The sequence below is a fragment of the Scyliorhinus torazame genome, chromosome 9 (assembly GCF_047496885.1).
Source record: "Scyliorhinus torazame isolate Kashiwa2021f chromosome 9, sScyTor2.1, whole genome shotgun sequence".
Lineage (NCBI taxonomy): Eukaryota > Metazoa > Chordata > Chondrichthyes > Carcharhiniformes > Scyliorhinidae > Scyliorhinus > Scyliorhinus torazame.
The window spans coordinates 168,615,381-168,628,619 of record NC_092715.1 but is presented as its reverse complement, the minus strand read 5'-3'; the positions used below and the strand labels follow the sequence as shown (position 1 = coordinate 168,628,619).

Here is a 13,239-nt window from a genome sequence, read left to right as displayed (position 1 = left end):
TACCCGTGGAATATGACAAACAATTGCTCAGATTACCATTGACGATAGTAGAGGGCTCCGGACCGTACTTAATAGGATGGAACTGGCTGAAAGACCTAAACTTAGATTGGATGAAAATTTTCCAGAGTAGAAGCGGGTAGTTGAGTGGAGTACTCCAAAAATACCCGGAGGTCTTCCAAGAAGGTTTGGGGGAAATTATAGGCGCCAAAGCAACTTTGCACGTGGACCCAGAAGCCCTTCCTAAATTCTGTAAGGCCAGGCCAGTGCCTTTTGCATTAAGGAAGAAAGTAGATGTCGAAATAGAAAGGTTACGGCGCGACGGCATTATCAGACCAGTACAGTTCTCGGAATGGGCAGCGCCGGTGGTACCAATTTTGAAGCCAGGCGGCTCGATAGGTCTCTGTGGAGATTTCAAACAGACGGTAAACAAATATGCACTGCCGGACAAATACCCGATCCCGAAAATAGACGACCTATATGCCAAATTGGCAGGTGAGCTTTTGTTCACGAAACTGGACATGAGCCACACCTACCTGCAGTTAAAACTGGACAAGGACTCCCAGATGTTCGTACGATCAACACCCTGAAGGGACTTTTTCGTTATACTAGGCTACCCTTCGGAGTGTCATCAGCTTGCGCAATATTCCAGCGTACGATGGAAAATATTCTGCAGGGACTACTGCAGGTGGCGATTTATTTGGACGATGTCTTAATCACGGGTAGGACAAACGGGGAACACTTAAGGAACCTGGAGGAAGTGCTCAGGCGTTTCCAAAGGCAGGCGTACGGCTGAAAAGAGAAAAATGTGTTTTTCTGGCCCCACAAGTGACGTACCTGGGATATAAAGTAGATGAGTTGGGCTTACACCCATTGGAAGACCGAGTAAGGGCAATAAAAGAAGCCCCAGCTCCCACCACGGTCCAGGAGCTACGATCATTTCTAGGATTGGTAACATTATTATGGCAAATTTATTGAAAATAGGGCGCCATCTTAGAACCCCTCCACCAGCTACGAAAAAAGGGACAAGAATGGAAATGGTCCGCCCGCCAAAACCGAGCATTTAGGGACATTAAGGAACAGCTGTCATCCGAAAATGTCCTAGAGCATTATGACCCAAGTAAGGAGTTGGTGGTGACGTGTGACGCATCACCTTACGGGGTAGGAGCCGTCTTAGCCCATAGAGGAAGGAATGGGGAAGAATGGCCAATAGCCTATGCTTCGAGGACCTTGGCGATGGCTGAGAGAAAGTACGCCCAAATCGAGAAGGAAGGACTGGCGGTGATATTTGCAGTAAAGACATTTCACCAGTATCTGTACGGGCGGAAATTCACCATAGTGACGGACCATAAGCCGTTATTAGGGTTATTAAAAGAAGACAAGTCAATACCCCCGATTGCATCAGCTAGAATCCAACGCTGGGCGTTGCTACTGGCGGTGTATAGATACGTTCTGGAGCACAGACCGGGAACGCGAGTAGCAAATGCAGATGCCTTGAGCAGACTTCCCCTCCCAGACACCCCGCCGCTAATACCGAAAGTAGAGGAGACAGTAATGACTCTAAATTTTTTGGACACCCTACCAGTGGACGCACAACATATTCGGTTGTGGACGCAAAAAGACCCAGTTTTAGCCAAGATGAAGCATTTACAGCTAACGGGAACTGGAGAGACCAGTGGCGCCCCAGATGCACCCATACTGGAGCAGAAGGGAACAAATAACCGTAGAAGACGGTATTCTATTATGGGGAGCCCGGGTAATAGTCCCAGCTCAGGGCCATCGGGCAATCTTAACCGAGTTACATCACGGACACCCAGGGTGTCTAAAATGAAGATGCTAGCTCGAAGCTACGTTTGGTGGCCAGGATTGGACACAGACATAGCAGCCTTGGTACGTCGGTGCCAGGAGTGCCAACATGGGCAAAGTGTGCCACCAACTGCGCCATTGCGCCCGTGGGAATGGCCAGGCAGACCGTGGACCCGCCTACATATTGACCACGCCGACCCTTTTATGGGCTCGATGTTTTTGGTGATAGTGGTCGCCCACTCCAAATGGTTGGACGTCCACCGGGTAAACGCGGCAAACACAGCATCGACAACTGAAAAGCTCAGGGCCTCGTTTGCAACACATGGACTTCCGGAGGTATTGGTGTCGGACAACGGAACGGCATTCACAAGTGGGGAATTTGGAAAATTCCTAAAGGGAAACGGAGTCCGCCACGGAGTCCCCTTGCCATCCAGCGTCCAATGGCCTGGCAGAGAGAGCGGTCCAGACACTAAAAGCGGGACTCAAGAAGCAGCCGGCAGCGTCAATGGACACAAAGCTCTCCCGCTGGCTGTTTGATTACAGGACCACACTGCATTCCACAACGGGCATACCGCCAGCTGAACTCTTAATGGGAAGGCGGCTGCGAATGAAGCTGAGTCTCCTTTTCCCAAATTTAACTGGGAAAGTGGAGAAACAACAGGAGGTCCAATGCAGGGGGCATGATAATAGTCGGCAGCAGAGACATTTCCAGATGGGGGCACCGGTTTGGGTCAAGAATTATGGGAATGGACCAATGTGGGTCAAAGGCACGGTAGAGTCCCAAACAGGGCCCATATCATATAAAGTTTCGATAGGCGGTAAGGTGCTGAAGAAACACCTTGACCAAATAAGGACAGCGGAACCACACCTGGAGGCAGTCGAAGCAGTACCGCCTCAAGCTGGGATAGCTCAGACAGGAAAGATACCCACCCCCCAGCCCCGAGCAATTTCTCCAGACTCTGTCATCCAGCCGTCAGAGTCGGAGGTGGACACGTTCGACGAGGCCGCCACGACACCTCTCCCTGAGGAGGAGGAAGTACAACTTCCAAGGAGGTCGTCAAGGAGAAGACGGGCACCTATAAGGTACACCCCACCCACGTCAGAGAACGACCCGGCGTATGACACAGAGGTGACAGACCCGGCCAAGAGGAGCAGGAAGAAGCTCAGAGGAATGCCAGCTGGCAGGAATTCCTCGGACCTTCAGGGGGAGGGGTGTAATGACCTTCAATTGGCATTATTGGTTGGCCAATTGGAGTATGAGCTCCCTCAATGATAGCTCATTGAGGGGGCCCACATAAGCACCTGTGTAGGCTTTGTGAGGCAATCTTAAGTTGACTGGAATGCTAGCAGCACTGTTTTGGAGGTCCTCTTGTATATAAGTTATTGCAAATAAATACTGGTGTGGTGACGGAACCCCGACCTCCTGTGGATTATTACAAAGACAACCTTCATGTTCACCTGGATGTTAGCAGGATCCCTTCAGTTGTGCGCGGATGCTACCCCCCTGACCCCTACTACACAGGCCCCTGAATGATTCCCACTCCTACCATACACTACACCCAGAAATAGTTAACCCCGAGAGATAATTACTGACACCCCGACCTGGTGTGACAAGTTTCTAACCTGGTATTCACAATCGTACATTGTAGAATCACTCTTAGTACTGGCGATACTCTGCAGTGTCGTGCAGACACTTAGACTCAGAAAATGGCGAAGGAGAGCCTACCGCTCTCGCACCCCGGTATACACGTTTAAGTCCCCTATTTTCGGATTTCATCAAACCCCCCAACCCCTCGCGTGAATTAAAGTGCATCCGCTTTTCTTTATGGGTGGTTTGTTCAATAAAGAAATGTAAACCTCTGTGTTTGACTGCCAAGCCAGACAAACTTATGTTGGTATTTGTAAATTTAAAGTGTTGTAGATTATTTTTGATTGTTTGAGTGAGGATAGTTTATTGAGGATAGTTAGAGGTACCGTTTTTTTAATGTTGTAATGCATGTCCCTGTTGTGACATAGCGCCACTTCGAATTGTTAGTTAAAAATGTTCATACATAGTTATGGTCAGTGTAGAGGCCATGGAAGAGTGCTCGCTGGGTCAGGAAGTGAAGACAACGCAGTTATGTGATCCTTCACGCTTTGCGTTAGGGATCACAAGGAGGGTGTGTAGCCACCTCGGGTGGCCACTTCCCAACTTAAAATGGAGGTCCGCAAAGAATGAAGGGAAATTCAGCCAAGCCAGGAAAAACTAGCAAGTGCAAAGTCTCCTGTGTATTAGAACTTGCAGAAGCCCAGACAGCACTGAAACTCACAGCCATCTGCATATTAATGAGCGATCCCCAGGAACAATTGAAACATGTAAGGTGAATAAGGCCAAGCCAGACACCTCGGCGCCAGCTGGAGCCAAGACAAAGGAAGGCCAACGGACACTCAGGGACCGGCCAGCGATCAGGGAACGGCTCCAGTATTGGAGAAATCGATCCACGTGATCGGAACGGGGTCCGCCCGAACGGCGCAAAGCCCCTGGGGACTATAAAGTAGAGTCCCCAAGTTCAAATCATCCTTCTTGACAGGGTCACTCAGCAGCGAACCAACCCTTGACAGTGAACTGCCTAAGCTGCCGCATCAACCAAGTAAGTCTCCAGTTAACGCATGCTACGAGTTAGGCGTTCCTAGCTACCAGTCCATACCAGCTTTTGAATCCTGCAGGCTCAGAATCGAACGAAAGGCCATTTGTTCCCCTGACCTGGTGGGCCAGTTCCAAGCTAAGTATAGGCCTTTTAGTGATAGAGATAGCCTAGTAAGTAGAGTTTTATGCATGAGTAGTGATTGACTGTGTATAATAAATGTGTTTTGATTTGAATCTTACTAATTGGTGTGTCGAGTTATTGATCAGTACTTGAACTTGAACCTCGTGGCGGTATCATAAAGATACCTGGCGACTCTAGAGCAAAGGTTATAAAAACAGAGCAAATTAAGTAAAGATACAACGGGCAACATTTAAGAGCCAACCAAAAGTTAGCAACAGAGGTTTGATGTTTGATGTGATTTGATGGATCACATACAGGTCACCAACACTTGAAGTAGTGCAACACTATTTTATTAAAAGGTTAACTATTTAAACATACTTGAACTGTGGGTAAATACGACACTAGCTTTAACTAAAGACTTTTGCCTTGTACTAACCAGTTGATGCACTCAGCACATGGTGAATGTCTGTGTTGCAGGCTGTGAGCTCTGTGCTCTTAGCTAGCTGCTACTCGAATGAGCGGGAACTCTGATGCCCCCTGTCTTTATAGTGCATGTGCTCTCACTGGTGATTGGCTGCGGTGTTGTGTATGATGATTGGTCCCACTGTGTGTCCATCAGTGTGTGTCTGCACCATGATATACTGGTGCATATTATGACAAGGTTGAATGTCTTGTCAAGAGGAAAAAGGAAGCGTATAAAAGGATGAGAAAACAAGGTTCAGTTGGGTTGCTTGAAGGTTACAAGGTAGCAAGGAATGAGCTGAAAAAAGGGCTTAGAAGAGCTAGGAGGGGGCATGAGAAGTTCTTGGCGGGTCGGATCAAGGAAAACCCCAAGACTTTTTACTCTTATGTGAGAAATAAAAGAATGATCAGCGTGAGGTTAGGGCCAGTCAAGGACTGTAGTGGGAACTTGTGCATGGAGTCAGAAGAGATAGGAGAGGCGTTAAATGAATACTTTTCATCAGTGTTCACCAAGGCGAGGGGCCATGTTTTTGAGCATGAGAGTGTGATACAGGCGGGTAGGCTGAAGGAGATAGATGTTCTGAGGAAGGATGTAGTAGCAATTTGGAAAAACCTTAGGGTCGACAAGTCCCCTGGGCCAGATAGGATATATCCCAGGATTCTTTGGGAGGCAAGGGATGAGATTGCAGAGCCTTTGGCTTTGATCTTTGGGTCCTCACTGTCCACGGGGATAGTGCCAGAGGACTTGAGAGTGGCGAATGTTGTTCCTCTGTTCAAGAAAGGGAATAGGAATGACCCTGGTAATTATAGGCCGGTTAGTCTTACTTCGGTGGTTGGTAAGTTAATGGAAAAGGTCCTGAAGGATAGGATTGATGACCATTTGGAAAGATGCAGCTTTATCCGGGATAGTCACCACAGATTTGTGAAGGGTAAGTCTTGCCTTACAAATTTGATTGAATTCTTTGAGGAGGTAACTAAGTGTGTAGATGAAGGTAGAGCAGTTGATGTCGTATACATGGATTTTAGTAAGGCGTTTGATAAGGTTCCCCATGGTCGGCTCATGAAGAAAGTAAGGAGGTGTGGGATAGAGGGAATTTGGCTAATTGGATAAGTAACTAGCTATCACATAGAAGACAGAGGGTGGTGGTGGAGGGAACATTTTCAGACTGGAGACCAGTTACCAGTGGTGTACCACAGGGATCAGTGCTGGGCCCTCTGCTATTTGTGATTTTTATCAATGACTTGGAGGAGGGGGCTGAAGGGTGGGTCAGTAAATTTGCTGATGACACCAAGATTGGTGGAGTAGTGGATAAGGTGGAGGGCTGTTGTAGGCTGTTACAAGGGGCATAACTATGAGGTTCAGGGTGAGAGATATAGGAGGGATGTCCAAGGTAGGTTCTTTACTCAGAGTGGTAGGGTGTGGAATGGACTGCCTGCTGTGATAGTGGAGTCGGACACTTTAGGAACTTTCAAGCGGTTATTGGATAGGCACATGGAGCACACCAGAATGACAGGGAGTGGAATGGCTTGATCTTGGTTTCGGACAAGGTTCGGCACAACATCGAGGGCCAAAGGGCCTGTTCTGTGCTATACTGTTCTATGTTCTATGTTCTAGTTGCCCTCTCTCTGGGGGCTCTTGTTGCCCTTAGTACTTTATTAAGAGTTGCCCTCTATCTGGGGGACTTTATTGAGAGTTGCTCTACCTCTGGGATCTCGTCTAATTTTCTGTCCATAGTCATTTTTTCACACAGGCCTCGTTGCTAGGGTATCGTGTTTTTTGAGATCTTGTTGCTGGGCAGATCTTGGAAAAAGCTTTGCAGGTGTTGTTTTTCACAACAAATGTAACAATGAAGGCACAGGGTGATCAGCTCTTTATCCTGCACTGGGCTTGGAACTCAGTTATGCCTCTACTTTAGTTTGGGGACAAAATACATTTTCCTTGTTTTAAAATGAGAGTATTTGAAGCCTCTTGCCTTCAGTTTGGAGTGCTTTTCAAAACTAAAATTTCAGGATTTCCAAAATGCTTGGAAGCATTGCATTCAGAGTATGTTCTAACCCTGCCAGATCCTTTCCCTCTTTTTAACTGTACTCTGCAGATGTCTGTATCTAACTCAGCCTTTTTTTCTGCAATTTATTTTAAACCTTTGTTTTTACTTGCAGCTCTCTTTCCACTGATCTCTCAGTGGTGAATCTTTGGATCACCACCGATTCTAAAATGTAAGTATGGCTTATTTCTTTGCTCACTGTGTGGTGAATGTATTCACCAGGAGATGTGGTGCCTGTGTAGCCTTTAACCTTTAAGGATTGAGCTGGAACGGACTTCCGGTTGCGGGGATGCACTGCTAAGCCGCACGTTTCGGCAGCTCCCGTTCTAACGGACTTTTGGGCTCTTATCGGGAGCCCCAACAGAATTTCTTTTCGACCTAACCCAGTGTGGGGTGACGAAGGAAGGAGTCCCCCCGGGTGTGTATGGAAAGGAGCGGCGGTAGTGGCCAGATTGCGAAGGATCCTTTGGAGCAGCGGCAGAGAAGAGAAGGGAGAAGCAAGATGGCGGCGGATGGAGCCCAGATGGTATGGGGCCCGGACCAGCAGGAGTTTCTCCAACGATGTGTGGAGGAGCTTAAGAAAGAGGTGCTGGCGCCGATGCTACTGGCAATCGAGGGACTGAAGGAAACGCAAAAGGTCCAGGCGATGGAGCTCCGTGGAGTGAAGGCAAAGGCAGCCGAGAATGAAGATGAGATACAGGGCCTGGTGGTAAAAACGGAGACACACAAGGCGCTACACAAGAGGTGCATAGAAAGGCTGGAAGCCCTGGAGAACAGCTCGAGGAGGAAAAACCTACAGATTCTAGATCTCCCCGAAAGGGGAAGAGGGAGCTGATGTTGGGGCTTATGTAAGCACGATGCTCCACACGCTAATGGGAGCTGAGGCCCCAACGAGCCCCCTGGAAGTGGAGGGAGCGTACCGGGTCCTCGTGAGAAGACCAAAGGCAGGTGAAACACCAAGAGCAATAGTGGTGAAGTTCCATCGCTACATGGACAGAGAGATGGTCCTGAGCTGGGCCAAGAAGGCACGGAGTAGCAAATGGGAGAATGCAGTGATACGTGTGTATCAGGACTGGAGTGCGGAGGTGGCGAGAAGGAGGGCGAGCTTTAACCGGGCCAAGGCGGTGCTCCATAGGAAGAAAATAAAATTTGGGATGCTGCAGCCGGCGCGATTGTGGGTTACGCATCAGGGCAAGCACCACTACTTCGAGACGGCGGATGAGGCATGGACATTCATCCAAGAAGAGAAACTGGACTAGATTTGAGAGTTTGATGTTTGGAAAGAAGCAGCGAGGTGGTGGTACAGGAATGTAAAGTGGGGAAAGGGGAGTGCTATTGTACAGCAATGTTGGACGGGGAATTTCTCTCCCCCCGATGGGGGGGACATGAAGAAATGTGGGCGCCGGTGGAAAAAGGGACAGGGAAGGGGAATAAGGGAATTGCGCCATAGGGGGCGGGGCCGAGAGGAAAGCGTGGGTATTTTCCCGCGCTATGGAAATTATAGCGGGAAAACGGGCGCAGGAAGGAAGGGAGCCCCACACGCAGGGAGGTCAAAGAGTGAACGGGAGAAGCCGAGGTCAGCCAGAGATAGCTGACTTCCGGAAGCAATATGGGGGGAGTAACCAAGCTAGAGGGGCATCTAGCGGGGTGGGAGGGGATTAACTGGGTTGCTGCTGCTGAGTGCAAGGGGGAGCTGGTAAGAGATGAGGTGATCGGGGCGGGAAGGCGCTGCCTGGGGGACAGACGGGTGCGGAGGACCTGGATGGGGAGATGGCCTAAAAAGGGGGATGGCTAGTCGACGAGGGGGGGTGAATGGCCCCCCAATCCGGCTGATCACGTGGAATGTGAGAGGCTTAAATGGGCCGATTAAGAGGGCACGGGTGTTTGCGCACTTAAAGAGACTGAAGGCGGACGTAGTCATGCTCCAGGAGAGGCACCTGAAGGTGGCGGATCAGGTTAGATTAAGAAAAGGATGGGTGGGACAGGTATTCCACTCAGGGTTGGACGCGAAAAACAGAGGGGTGGCAATACTGGTGGGGAAACGTGTATCATTCGAGGCTAAGAATATAGTGGTGGACAGTGGGGGCAGATATGTGATGGCGAGTGGCAGACTGCAGGGAGAGGCGGTTGTGCTGGTGAATGTATATGCCCCGAACTGGGATGATGCGGGATTCATGAAGCGAATGCTGGGACGTATCCCGGACCTGGAGGTGGGAAGCTTGGTAATGGGGGGGGATGTTAACACAGTGCTGGATCCAGGGCTAGACCGGTCCAGATCCAGGACCGGGAGAAGGCCGGTAGCGGCCAAGGTGCTTAAGGGATTTATGGAACAAATGGGGGGAGCCTGGGGCTTTTCTCATACTACGCTCAGTGGGTCCCCCAACTACGTGGACAAAGCTCGCCCACTTATTAAGACCACTACGTTTCCCCTGAAGGCTGAGCCCGCTCGGCCTTCAGCCGCATCAACGCCGATATCACCAAGGCCGCCATGCACGCGGTGGACGAGTCCATCCCTTTTCAGATAGAGAGCGATGTGCCACACGTCGCCCTGGCTGCTACTCTCAACCAGGCGGGCAGGCCCGTAGCCTTCTTCTCTAGAACCCTCAATGCTTCCGAGATTCGACACTCCTCTGTCGAGAAGGAGGCGCAAGCCATTATGGAAGCTGTACGGCATTGGAGGCACTACCTAGCTGGTAGGAGGTTCACCCTCATCACCGACCAACGGTTGGTAGCCTTTATGTTTGACAATGCACAGCGGGGCAAGATTAAAAATGATAAGATCTTGAGGTGGAGGATCGAACTCTCCACCTACACTTACGATATTAAGTATCGTCCTCGGGTGCTCAACGAGCCCTCAGATGCCTTGTCCCGCGGTACCTGAGCCAGCGCGCAGGAGGACCGATTGCGGGCTCTCCACAACGACCTCTGCCACCCAGGGGTCACCCGGCTTGTCCATTTTATTAAGTCCCGCAACCTGCCCTACTCCACCGAGGAGGTCAGAGCCATGACCAGGGATTGCTAAGTCTGCGCGGAGTGCAAACATCACTTCTATCGGCCAGACAAGGCCCATCTGGTAAAGGCCTCCCGGCCCTTTGGGCGCCTCAGTATCGACTTCAAGGGGCCACTCCTGTCCACCGACCACAATCTGTACTTCCTGACCATCATTGATGAGTACTCCCCCTTCCCTTTTGCTGTCCCTTGCCCCAACATGACCTCGGCCACAGTAATAAAGGCCCTGCACAGCATCTTCACCCTGTTCGGTTTCCCTGCATACATCCACAGTGACCAGGGCACATCATTTATGAGCGATGAGCTGCGCAGTACCTGCTCGGTAAGGGCATCGCCTCAAGCAGGACTACCAGCTACAACCCGCAGGGAAACGACGGTATGGAAGGCCGTCTTTCTTGCCCTTCGGTCTAGAAGTCTCCTGGTTTCCCGCTGGCAGGAGGTCCTCTCTGACGCTCTCCACTCCAATAGGTCGCTCCTCTGCACAGCCACGAAAGAGACCCCTCACAACAGCTTGTTTGTCTTCCCCAGGAAGTCCATCTCCGGGGTATCGCTTCCATCCTGGCTGACAACTCCGGGGCCAGTCCTTCTTCGGAGGCATGTGAGGAGCCATAAGACTGATCCCCTCGTCGAGAGGGTCCAGCTGCTGCACGCAAACCCCCATTACGCCTACGTGCACACCCAGACGGACGGCAAGATACAGTCTCCCTACAGGACCTGGCGCCCACTGGTTCCCCTGCCAACGCGCCCCCCCACATCTCAGCATTGCCTACCGCCACCAACCGTGTCTCTTTCGCCCCCGCTGGGGCTCCTGTGTCCTCCCGCACCTACGCCGCCCCCCGCGCCTGCACGGCCTCCCCGTGTCTTCACTGGTGCCACCCGCCACCCACCTGCCGACCACTACCCCGCAACCGTCTCCGACACGCCGGGCGAAAGCTCCAAACAACACGCTCTCGGTGTTACCATAATCTACGACGTCCGTGCCCGCCGCACCGCCGGAGCTGAGGAGGTCTAAAAGGATGATTCAGCCTCCGGATAGACTGGACATTTGACCCACGTCACCGCCGCCAGACTTCGTGTATTTTGTAAACCGGGGGTGAATGTGGTGAATGTATTCACCAGAAGATGTGGTGCCTGTGTAACCTTTAACCTTTAAGGATTGAGCTGGAGCCCCGGTGGGCTCCGCCTCTGGCTCTGCCTCCCCCGGGACGGTATATAGTCCTGCGCCCAGTCACTGGCAGGCTAGTTCTTTGTGTAATAAAGCCTTTGTTCAATTGTTCATACGGTCTCGCTGTGAATTGATGGTATATCACACTGTGTTGTGGACTATGCCACTCAGGATCTTGCAATTTTCTATAATTTTTCTCACCTACTTTGTGGGCTGGGTAGTTTTTGCTCTGCCTCACACAGGGGCCTTGAAATGGATTTCCACTCACTCTAGTGCAGGGTTTTTCAAACTCCGGGTAATGACCTGCATGTGAGTCACATGTGGATGTCGGGAGGGTCGCGGAGCAATCGGTTGCAGCATTCCTGATTGCAGGAGAAGCACTCAACGGCCGCAAACGGCTTTAAAAAATTTCCAGCCACGACCCACTTTTAGGTTAAGAATGCAGGCTGCTCCGCGTATGCATGCCCCTTCAGGAAGATCCGGCAGTGCACAGGCCCGGAGCCCAGTGGGGCAGATTGCCTCCTCCTGACGTCAGCGCGTTGTTCCAGTACCGTCTCCTCCTGACGTCAGCGCGCTGTCCCAGGACCTAATTCATTTTATTAACTGGGAGTCTTCCCGCCAGAAGCATTGGCAGAAAGTAGGTCACGCGCCCAACAGCTTCACTGACATCACCGGTCCATGCTTAGGGTGAGAAATCATAGAAGGGAGATTCCTCCACTTTGTAGCTGCTAGGAAGCAAGCGACAGGACTGTGTGACGAACTGAAGATGGATAATTTTGTAATGAGGAAGAGAGAGACAGAGACAGAACCTGGCCAGAATCTCACAACTGAATCTGCGGAAGAAAGCTTCCCAGGAGAATCCACAACAGGACAAAGCAGTGCTGGTGTGCGCTCCAGGGCCTCTGATGAACAACCCCTTAAGAAGAAGCTGAAATCAGGACCAAAGCAGTATTAAGATGATTTCTTAAGATTTGGCTTTATTAATTGTGCCAATGCAAATCAAGATGCAAAGCCCATGTGGGTTATGTGTAGGGAAGTACTGGTAAATGAAAGTTTAAAACCCTCAAAACTTCAAAGGCATTTGAAGACTTAGCATAGCAAGTTAGAGGACAAACCTCTTGATTTTTTTCAAAGGATGCAGCAAGAACTTAGATCATCAGCTGAAGTGTCCTTAGCAGAAATGTAACACTGAATGATAAAGAAACTGAGATCGTGAGGACCAAGCAGGCTCATCTGTCACATTAAAGGTAAGCAAAAATGTTGGTTCGCATGGCATGGATCGTGAAGGTCGACGGCGTGGGTCGCAAAGGTCAGTCGGCGTGGGTCGTGAAGATCTGCCAGCGTGGGTCCCAAAGGTCAGCCAGTTGGTAAAAGTGAGACCCGAGGAAAAAAGTTTGAAAAACACTGCACCAGTGGATTCCTCAACTTCGAAATCTGTAGTGAAGCTGCTGCAACTTTGTCTTTAATTTTTCTTCTGAGGTGCACATCTCTAGTCTGTGGTCACTTTAGCTCAAGTGAGAGAAGGTGCTGTGAAAGGCTGTGGAGTCTGAGACCTTCTCCCAGAATTCTGACATAATAAACTGCTTTTTTTTAACTTATACTCAGGCCTTCATGTGAATATTTTCACCTCTAACACCTCAGAATCGCTTACCATGTGACCCTATACATCATATTGTGAGCAGTGCCATTCTCCATTCCTCTGTTCACCCTTGCTCTGCCAGGGAACTTTACATTACAATGGCATGCAGGCATATTTCACAACAGATATTTCAGGAGGGTGGGGTCGGGCAGAGATTACAGAAGTGGGGAAAAGTGAGGCCTTGGAGGGATTTGAAAACAAGGATAAGAATTTTAAAATTGAGGTGTTGCTAAACAGCGTGGCCCTGTAGGTCAGCGAGAAAAGGGGACTTATTGTGAGTTAGGACACAGGCAGAGATTTGATGACTTCATGTTTACAGGAGAACATTGAGAGGTTGGCCAGGCATGTGTTGGAATAGTTAAATCTAGG

General features: G+C 50.2%; 1 long non-coding RNA gene across 1 annotated transcript in view; it reads left to right on the top strand.

Annotated features, from left to right (window-relative positions):
- The window catches only part of LOC140429578 (uncharacterized), a 30,886-nt gene extending 19,186 nt beyond the window's left edge, over positions 1 to 11,700 (top strand). Inside the window, exons 2-3 of the long non-coding RNA XR_011949126.1 lie at positions 7,173 to 7,229; positions 10,595 to 11,700. This is a non-coding gene — a long non-coding RNA (uncharacterized lncRNA). The remainder of the gene's footprint in view (positions 1 to 7,172; positions 7,230 to 10,594) is intronic.
- The last annotated feature ends 1,539 nt before the right edge of the window (positions 11,701 to 13,239 follow it).